The sequence below is a fragment of the Peromyscus maniculatus genome, chromosome 2 (assembly GCF_049852395.1).
Source record: "Peromyscus maniculatus bairdii isolate BWxNUB_F1_BW_parent chromosome 2, HU_Pman_BW_mat_3.1, whole genome shotgun sequence".
Classification (NCBI taxonomy): domain Eukaryota; kingdom Metazoa; phylum Chordata; class Mammalia; order Rodentia; family Cricetidae; genus Peromyscus; species Peromyscus maniculatus.
Window position 1 is genome coordinate 40591024 of NC_134853.1, and position 8566 is coordinate 40599589.

General features: G+C 41.3%; 1 pseudogene; it reads right to left on the reverse strand.

Annotated features, from left to right (window-relative positions):
• Positions 1-7743: 7743 nt before the first annotated feature.
• Positions 7744-8340, reverse strand: LOC102916373 (GTP:AMP phosphotransferase AK3, mitochondrial-like; annotated as a pseudogene).
• Positions 8341-8566: the final 226 nt, after the last annotated feature.

Sequence of the window (8566 nt, forward strand, 5' to 3'; positions counted from 1 at the left end):
TGCAGTCTCCGCGCCCTGCCCCCACGCTCATCTGCCCAAGACCCCACCCACTTCCTGAGACTTAGAGACCGGCCCCCAGCTCCCAGCCTGCCCCCGAAGACTTCCCTTCTGGACCAGAGGTGAGTACCCGGGTCCAACCCGGACCGCATCCCTGGCCACCAGCCACCCCGGGAGGACCTGCCCAGCTTGGCGCCGGGTTCTGGCCACCGGGCAGCTCCCCTTCTAGCCCCACCGGGAGGGATCCCCATTTCCAAGCCCCCGGCAGCCCCTGCAGTCTCCGCGCCCTGCCCCCACGCCCATCTGCCCAAGACCCCACCCACTTCCTGAGACTTAGAGACCGGCCCCCAGCTCCCAGCCTGTCCCCGACTGCCATTCTGGACCAGAGCTTGCCCCTGACTTCCCTTCTGGACCAAAGAGTTGGACAAGAGAACTCCCTTTTGGACAAGAGAGAGAGTCATCCTGAGTCTATCAGATCTTTGTGAAACAAGTCCACTGATAAGACCAAGAAGGAATCACAAGGAGATGGGCAGACGTCAAAGCAGAAGTACATACAGCAAAATGAAGAGCAATACAGCATCACCAGAACCTAGCTCGCCTCCAACATCTAGACCTGAACACCAAAAATTGGAAGAAGCAGAAGAAAGTAGCCTTATGAGTAACTTCATGAAAAAGTAGAGGCGTGTGTAGAGGAAAAGACAAGAAAATTGGAAGAACACTGTAAACAACTAGAGGAAAGGGCAAACAAATTAGAAGAAAACAATAAAGCCCTCCAAGAAAACAATAAAGTCCTGGAAGAAAACATTAAAATCCTGGAAGAAAACAATAAAGCACTGAAAGAAAATCATGAAAAAGCAATGAAACAAACAAAGGAAACAGTCCAAGATCTGAAAAGGGAAATTGAAAAAATGAAAAAGACACAAACAGAGGGAATGCTGGAAATAGAAAACCTGAGTAAAAGATCAGGAACTTCGGATGCAAGTATAACCAACAGAATGCAAGAGATGGAAGAGAGGATTTCTGGCATTGAAGATACAGTAGAAGAAATAGTTCCATCAGTCGAAGGAAACACTAAAGCCAACAAAGTCATGAACCAAAATGTCCAAGAAATCTGGGACACCATAAAAAGACCAAACTTACGAATTATAGGGATAGAAGAAGGTGAAGAATACCAACTCAAAGGCACAGAAAATATATTCAACAAAATTATAGAAGAAAACTTTCCCAACTTAAAGAAGGAAATGCCTATGAAGATACAAGAAGCCTATAGAACACCAAACAGACTAGACCCCCAAAAAAAGTCCCCTTGACACATAATAATTAAACAACTAAATGTACAGAATAAAGAAAGAATATTAAGAGCAGCCAAGGAAAAAGGCCAAGTGACCTATAAAGGTAAACCCATCAGAATAACACCCGATTTCTCAATGGAGACTTTGAAAGCCAGAAGGACCTGGACAGATGTAATCCAGACACTAAGAGACCATGGATGTCAGCCCAGACTAATATACCCAGCAAAACTTTCAATCATCATAGACGGAAGGAACAAGACATTCGAAGACAAAACCAGATTTAAACAATACCTATCCACAAACCCAGCCCTACAGAAAGCACTAGAAGGAAAATTCCAACCGAGGGAAGTCAGATACACACTTGAAAACACAGGCAATAGATAAAGCCACAACAGTAAACCCCAAAGAAGAGAAGTACACACACACTACCACCAAAAATAACAGAGATGAAGAATCACTGGTCATTAATATCCCTTAATATCAACGGACTTAACTCACCTATAAAAAGACATAGACTTACAGAATGGATACGAAAGCAGGACCCATCCTTCTGCTGCATACAAGAAACACATCTCAAATTCAAAGATAGACACTACCTAAAAATAAAAGGCTGGGAAAAGACTTTTCAATCAAATGGTCTTAAGAAACAAGCAGGGGTAGCCATCCTGATATCCAACTTAAAATCAAACTAAAATCAATCAAAAGAGATCAAGAAGGACATTACATCCTCGTCACAGGAAAGATCGACCAAGATGAAGTTTCAATTCTGAACATATATGCCCCAAACATAAGAGCACCCACATATGTAAAAGAAACATTACTAAAGCTTAAACCACATATAAAACCCCACACATTAATAGTGGGAGATCTCAACACCCCACTTTCACCACTGGACAGATCTCCCAAATCGAAACTTAACAGAGAAATAAAGGACTTAACTGATGTCATGACCCAATTGGACCTAATAGATATCTACAGAACATTCCATCCTAACAAGAAAGAATATACTTTCTTCTCAGCACCCCATGGAACTTTCTCTAAAATCGACCACATACTTGGCCACAAAGCAAATCTCAACAGATACAAAACAATCAGAATAACCTCCTGTGTTCTATCAGATCACCATGGTTTAAAGCTAGATTTCAACAACAACAAAAACTACAGAAAACCTACAACCTCATGGAAACTGAATAATGCTCAACTGAATCACCAATGGGTTAAGGAAGAAATAAAGAAAGAAATTAAAGACTTCCTAGAGATCAATGAAAATGAAGACACCACATACCCAAACTTATGGGACACTATGAAAGCAGTGCTAAAAGGGAAATTCATAGCACTAAATGCCCACATAAAGAAGTTGGAGAAATCGCACACTAGTGAATTAACAGCACATCTGAAAGCTCTAGAACAAGAAGAAGCAAAGTCTCCCAGGAAGAATAGACGCCAGGAAATTATCAAAGTGAGAGGTGAAATTAATAAATTAGAAACTAAGAGAATAATACAAAAAATTAATGAAACAAAGAGTTGGTTCTTTGAGAAAATCAACAAGATAGACAAGCCCTTATCCAAACTAACCAAAAGACAGAGAGAGAGAATCCAAATCAACAAAATCAGAAATGAAAAGGGGGACATAACAACAGACATTGAGGAAATCCAGAGAATTATAAGGTCATATTTCAAAAACCTCTACTCCACAAAACTGGAAAACCTAAAAGAAATGGACATTTTTCTGGATAGATACCACATACCTAAGTTTAATCAAGACCAGATAAACTATTTAAATAGTCCAATAACCCCTAAGGAAATAGAAACAGTCATTAAAGGTCTCCCAACCAAAAAAAGCCCAGGACCAGATGGTTTCAGCGCAGAATTCTACCAGATCTTCAAAGAAGAGTTAATACCAATACTCTCTAAATTGTTCCACATAATAGAAACAGAAGGAACATTACCAAACTCCTTCTATGAGGCTACAATTACCCTGATTCCTAAACCAAACAAGGATGCAACAAAGAAAGAGAACTACAGACCGATCTCCCTCATGAACATTGATGCAAAAATACTCAATAAAATACTGGCAAACAGACTCCAAGAACACATCAGAACGATTATCCACCATGATCAAGTAGGCTTCATCCCAGGGATGCAAGGGTGGTTCAACATACGAAAGTCCATTAATGTAATACACCATATAAACAAACTCAAAGAAAAAAACCACATGATCATCTCACTAGATGCAGAAAAGGCATTTGACAAAATCCAACACCCCTTCATGATAAAAGTCTTGGAGCGATCAGGAATACAGGGAACATACCTAAACATAATAAAGGCAATATATAGCAAACCAACAGCCAACATCAAATTAAATGGAGAGAAACTCAAAGCAATTCCACTAAAATCAGGAACGAGACAAGGCTGTCCACTCTCCCCATACTTATTCAATATAGTACTTGAAATTCTAGCCAGAGCAATAAGACAACATAAGGAGATTAAGGGGATTCAAATTGGAAAGGAAGAAGTCAAGCTTTCCCTATTTGCAGACGACATGATAGTATACTTGAGTGACCCCAAAGATTCCACCCAGGAATTGATAAAGCTTATAAACACCTTCAGCAACATAGCAGGATACAAAATCAACTCAAAAAAATCAGTAGCCCTCCTATATACAATGGACAAAGAAGCTGAGAAGGCAATTAGAGATACATCACCCTTCACAATAGCCAAAAATGACATAAAATACCTTGGGGTAACACTAACCAAGCAAGTGAAGGACCTATATGACAAGAACTTTAAGTCCCTGAAAAAAGAAATTGAAGAAGATCTCAGAAAATGGAAAGATCTTCCATGCTCATGGATAGGCAGGGTTAACATAGTAAAAATGGCAATCTTACCAAAAGCAATTTACAGATTCAATGCAATCCCCATCAAAATACCAACACAATTCTTCACAGATCTGGAAAGAACAATACTCAACTTCATATGGAAAAACAAAAAACCCAGGATAGCTAAAAGAAACCTGTACAATAAAACAACTTCTGGAGGCATCACAATCCCCGACTTCAAGCTCTACTATAGAGCTACAGTAATAAAAACAGCCTGGTATTGGCATAAAAACCGACATGTGGACCAATGGAATCGAATTGAAGACCCTGACATTAACCCACACACCTATGGACATATAATTTTTGACAAAGAAGCCAAAAGTGTACAATGGAAAAAAGAAAGCATCTTCAACAAATGGTGCTGGCATAACTGGATATCAGCGTGTAGAAGGCTGCAAATAGATCCATATCTGTCACCGTGCACAAAACTTAAGTCCAAGTGGATCAAAGACCTCAACATAAATCCAGCTACTCTGAACCTGCTAGAAGAAAAAGTAGGAAATAGTCTTGAACGCCTTGGCATAGGAGATCACTTCCTAAATATAACACCAGTAGCGCAGACACTGAGACAAACAATCAATCAATGGGACCTCTTGAAACTGAGAAGCTTTTGTAGAGCAAAGGATACGGTCAACAAGGCAAAGCGACAGCCTACAGAATGGGAAAAGATCTTCACCAACCCCACATCTGACAGAGGACTGATATCCAGAATATATAAGGAACTCAAGAAATTAGACATCAAAACGACCAACAGTCCAATTGAGAAATGGGCTTTAGAACTAAACAGAGAATTCTCAACAGAGGAATCCCAAATGGCTGAAAGACATTTAAGGAATTGCTCAACTTCCCTAATCATCAGGGAAATGCAAATCAAGACAACTCTGAGATACCACCTTACGCCTGTCAGAGTGGCTAAGATCAAAAACACTGAAGACACTTTATGCTGGAGAGGATGTGGAACTAGGGGAACTCTCCTCCACTGCTGGTGGGAATGCAAGCTTGTACAACCACTTTGGAAATCAATATGGCGCTTTCTTAGAAAATTGGGAATCAATCTCCCCCAAGATCCAGCTATACCACTCCTGGGCATATACCCAAGAAATGCTCAATCATACCACAAGAGCACTTGCTCAGCTATGTTCATATCAGCATTGTTTGTAATAGCCAAAACCTGGAAACAACCTAGATGCCCTTCAACTGAAGAATGGATAAATAAATTGTGGCACATATACACAATGGAATACTACTCAGCAGAGAAAAACAACGACATCACACGGTTTGCAGGCAAATGGATGGATCTAGAAAAAATCATCCTGAGTGAGGTAACCCAGACTCAGAAAGACAAATATGGTATGTACTCACTCATAGGAAGATGCTAGATGTGGAACAAGGATGACTAGACTGCTACTCACATCACCAGTGAGGCTACCTGGAAAACGGGACCCCAAAAAAGACACGGAGAAATGGACAAGATCTACATGAATAGCCTGGTCATGAGTGGGAACAATGAAGGGCGACAGTCGAGGGAAAGAGTGGTAGATCCTAGCTGGATCAAGAAAAGAGAGGGAGAACAAGGAATAGGAGACCATGGTAAATGAAGACCACATGGGAAGGTGAGAAGGGGAGGAAGCAGAGGGCTAGGGAGGCCCACGGAGATCCACAAAGATACCCCCTCAAAAGACTGCTGGCAATGGTCGCGAGACGGCAGGAACTGACCTACTCTGGTGATGGAATGGCCAGACACCCAAATAGTGATGCCATAAACCCCATCCAAGGACTGAGGAATCTGAAGGCAGACATCCACGGCTGGGCCCCTGGTGGAGCACTGGGAGTCTAATTAGTGAGTATGAAGAGGATTTATATGAGCGAGAATTGTTGAAGCCAAGGTTGGATAAAGCACCGGGATAAATAACCAAATGAATGGAAGCACAGGATCTATGAACCAAAGGCTGAGGGGCCCCCAACTGGATCAGGCCACCTGAACGGGTGAGACAGTCAGTTGGCTTGATCTGTTTGGGAGGCAGCTGTGCATTGGTGCCAGGTCCTGGGCTCGTTGCATGAGTTGGCTGTTTGAATCCTGGGACTTATGCAGGGACACTTGGCTCGGTCTGGGAGGGGGGAATGGACCTGCCTGGACTGAGTCTACCAGGTCAACCCCGGTCCTCGGGGGAGACCTTGATCTGGAGGAGGTGGGAATGGGGGGTGGGCTGGGGGGAGGGGTGGGCGAGAGGGGGAGAACAGGGGATTCTGTGGCTATTATGTTGAACTGAATGGTGTTGTAAAATAATAATAATAATAATAATAAAAAAACCAAAAAAAAAAAATTTGAAAGACATTATAGGATAGTTCTCTGTTAGTACTATAAGTTAGGATAGAAGGTGAATCAGGAACATTTTGGACTTACCAAAATAAGATAGATAATGGAATATTTTCTCTGAGTTTGTCAAATGCAAATGGACTAGATATTGTTTCAATATTTATTGCTTGTGCATATTGTATATAGATACTGTACTTATTGTATATAGTTTTTCTTATATTGGCTATAGATTTTTTCCTTTTTTCTTTTTATTAGAATAGAAGAGGGAAATATGGTGATATTTTATTTGTGCTGAAATGTGATTTTATTTGTATGTTAATAAATAAAGTTGCCTGGGGATCAGAGCTAAAAGTAAGCCATTTAGCAGAAGTCCAGTGGTGGTGGCACATGCCCTTAATCCAATCATATATTAGCCAGAGTCTCTGAGTGGTCAAGGACGGTCAAGAGTGGTGAACCGAACCTTTAATCCCAGGACCAACCATAGAGACCTGGAGGTCTGAATAGACAGGCAGTGATGAGGAAGTCATGTGGTTGTGTTTAGAGCCAATGAGAAGGCAGAACAGAAAGGTAATAAAAAGAGTCACACAGGAGAAGGTCTCTCTCTGGGGAAGCAACGACAGTGAGTGGTAAGCTAAAGGCTATTCGCTAGTGCTCTGATCTCTTGGGCTTTTAACTCTATTTGGCTCTGTGTTTTTTATTTAATAAGACCATTGCTTTTCCTGTAAAGGTAGCATTGAGTTTGTATCTGGCAACATCTATAAAACCAGTTGCTTTCTTCCTGCAATCTATCACCTGTCTCCCAATATCACTTCCCATTGGGCCAGAAGACATCTTTATGGGTTGTGGTGGGGCATTGAATTATGCAGAAGCCACTAATGAGATATTTATCTGCTTTAAGTAATATGCAATTTTTTGAATTTTTCCAGAAAAACATAAAAATGTGATCAACCACTTTAACTGAACAGAAGGTTAGACCATTACCAGTTGATCTTTTAATTGTGTTCTGATTTTTTTAAGTTTCAAAATCTCTGATGTTTTCTAATTGCACACCACAGAAGGCAACTAGATTAAACATACAAGGTTATTTTAACAGATCAGCCTTAGTGTCTGATTCATTTGGCATGTTCTTAGTAACATTCAGAAGAAAGCCATTAGGAATAAGTCATACTTTTCAGAGAAGTCTTAAGAAAGAGCTTACAAAAAACAGAGGCAAGATAGGGAGAGAGGCCCCACTTTATCCTGCTAATTACTGGCCTCCTCAGAGAGTAACAGAGACTTTCTGGGTAGTTTCTGGAACTTTCATATGCAGGAAAGAATATACATGGGGCCAGATCTTGTTGGTTTCAGTTCCATAGAATATTTCCAACATCCTTTTTTTTTTTCTGGTAATATGGCAGGACTGGCTCTGTCTGGGCTTCCTTTAGTCTCTGGTCACTGTCTCTGAGGTTCTTCTGTTAGGTCATCAGTGCCCATAGTTTTGGGAGGGTTGGATTCAATCTTGTACACTCAGCACTGGTGGGGTGAATTCAATCAGCAGTAATAATTTGTGTAATGACCTCAAAGGACACGTTGATGTTTACCACTCTATCTATCCATGGCTTCTGTCTGTGGAAGTGTCCTTGGAAAACCATCCAACAGTTAGTTACATTGGGTGCGATTTTTCAGTTTGTGGAAGGCTAGTCTAATCATGACATCATCTGTGATGAGCTTCCCTTAATCAATGAAAGTCTTGGTCAGCACAGTGGTATCTATGCTCTGTAGCATGTTCTGGCAGAGCAGGACCCCACTGGAGAGGTGCTTCACCTTGAAGTGTTTGGTGATATAATACCACACCCTTGCCAGAGCCCAAGGCCCCCAATGATCACTATGCACAGCAGTCTCCCTAACAATGCCCCAATGGTGAGAAATGGTGGTCCAAGCTTCCCAGCTGCTGGTCTGTAGCCTGCCCTCCCCAGTCATAGGCTCCACAGCCCCAGAGGGCTACTTTGTAAATTTATAAATGTGAGTCTAGAAATAAAAGTAAAGTTGTGAAAGAACCCTTTAAATCATGATTCAGCTATTTTTCAAAATGGTGGAATTTT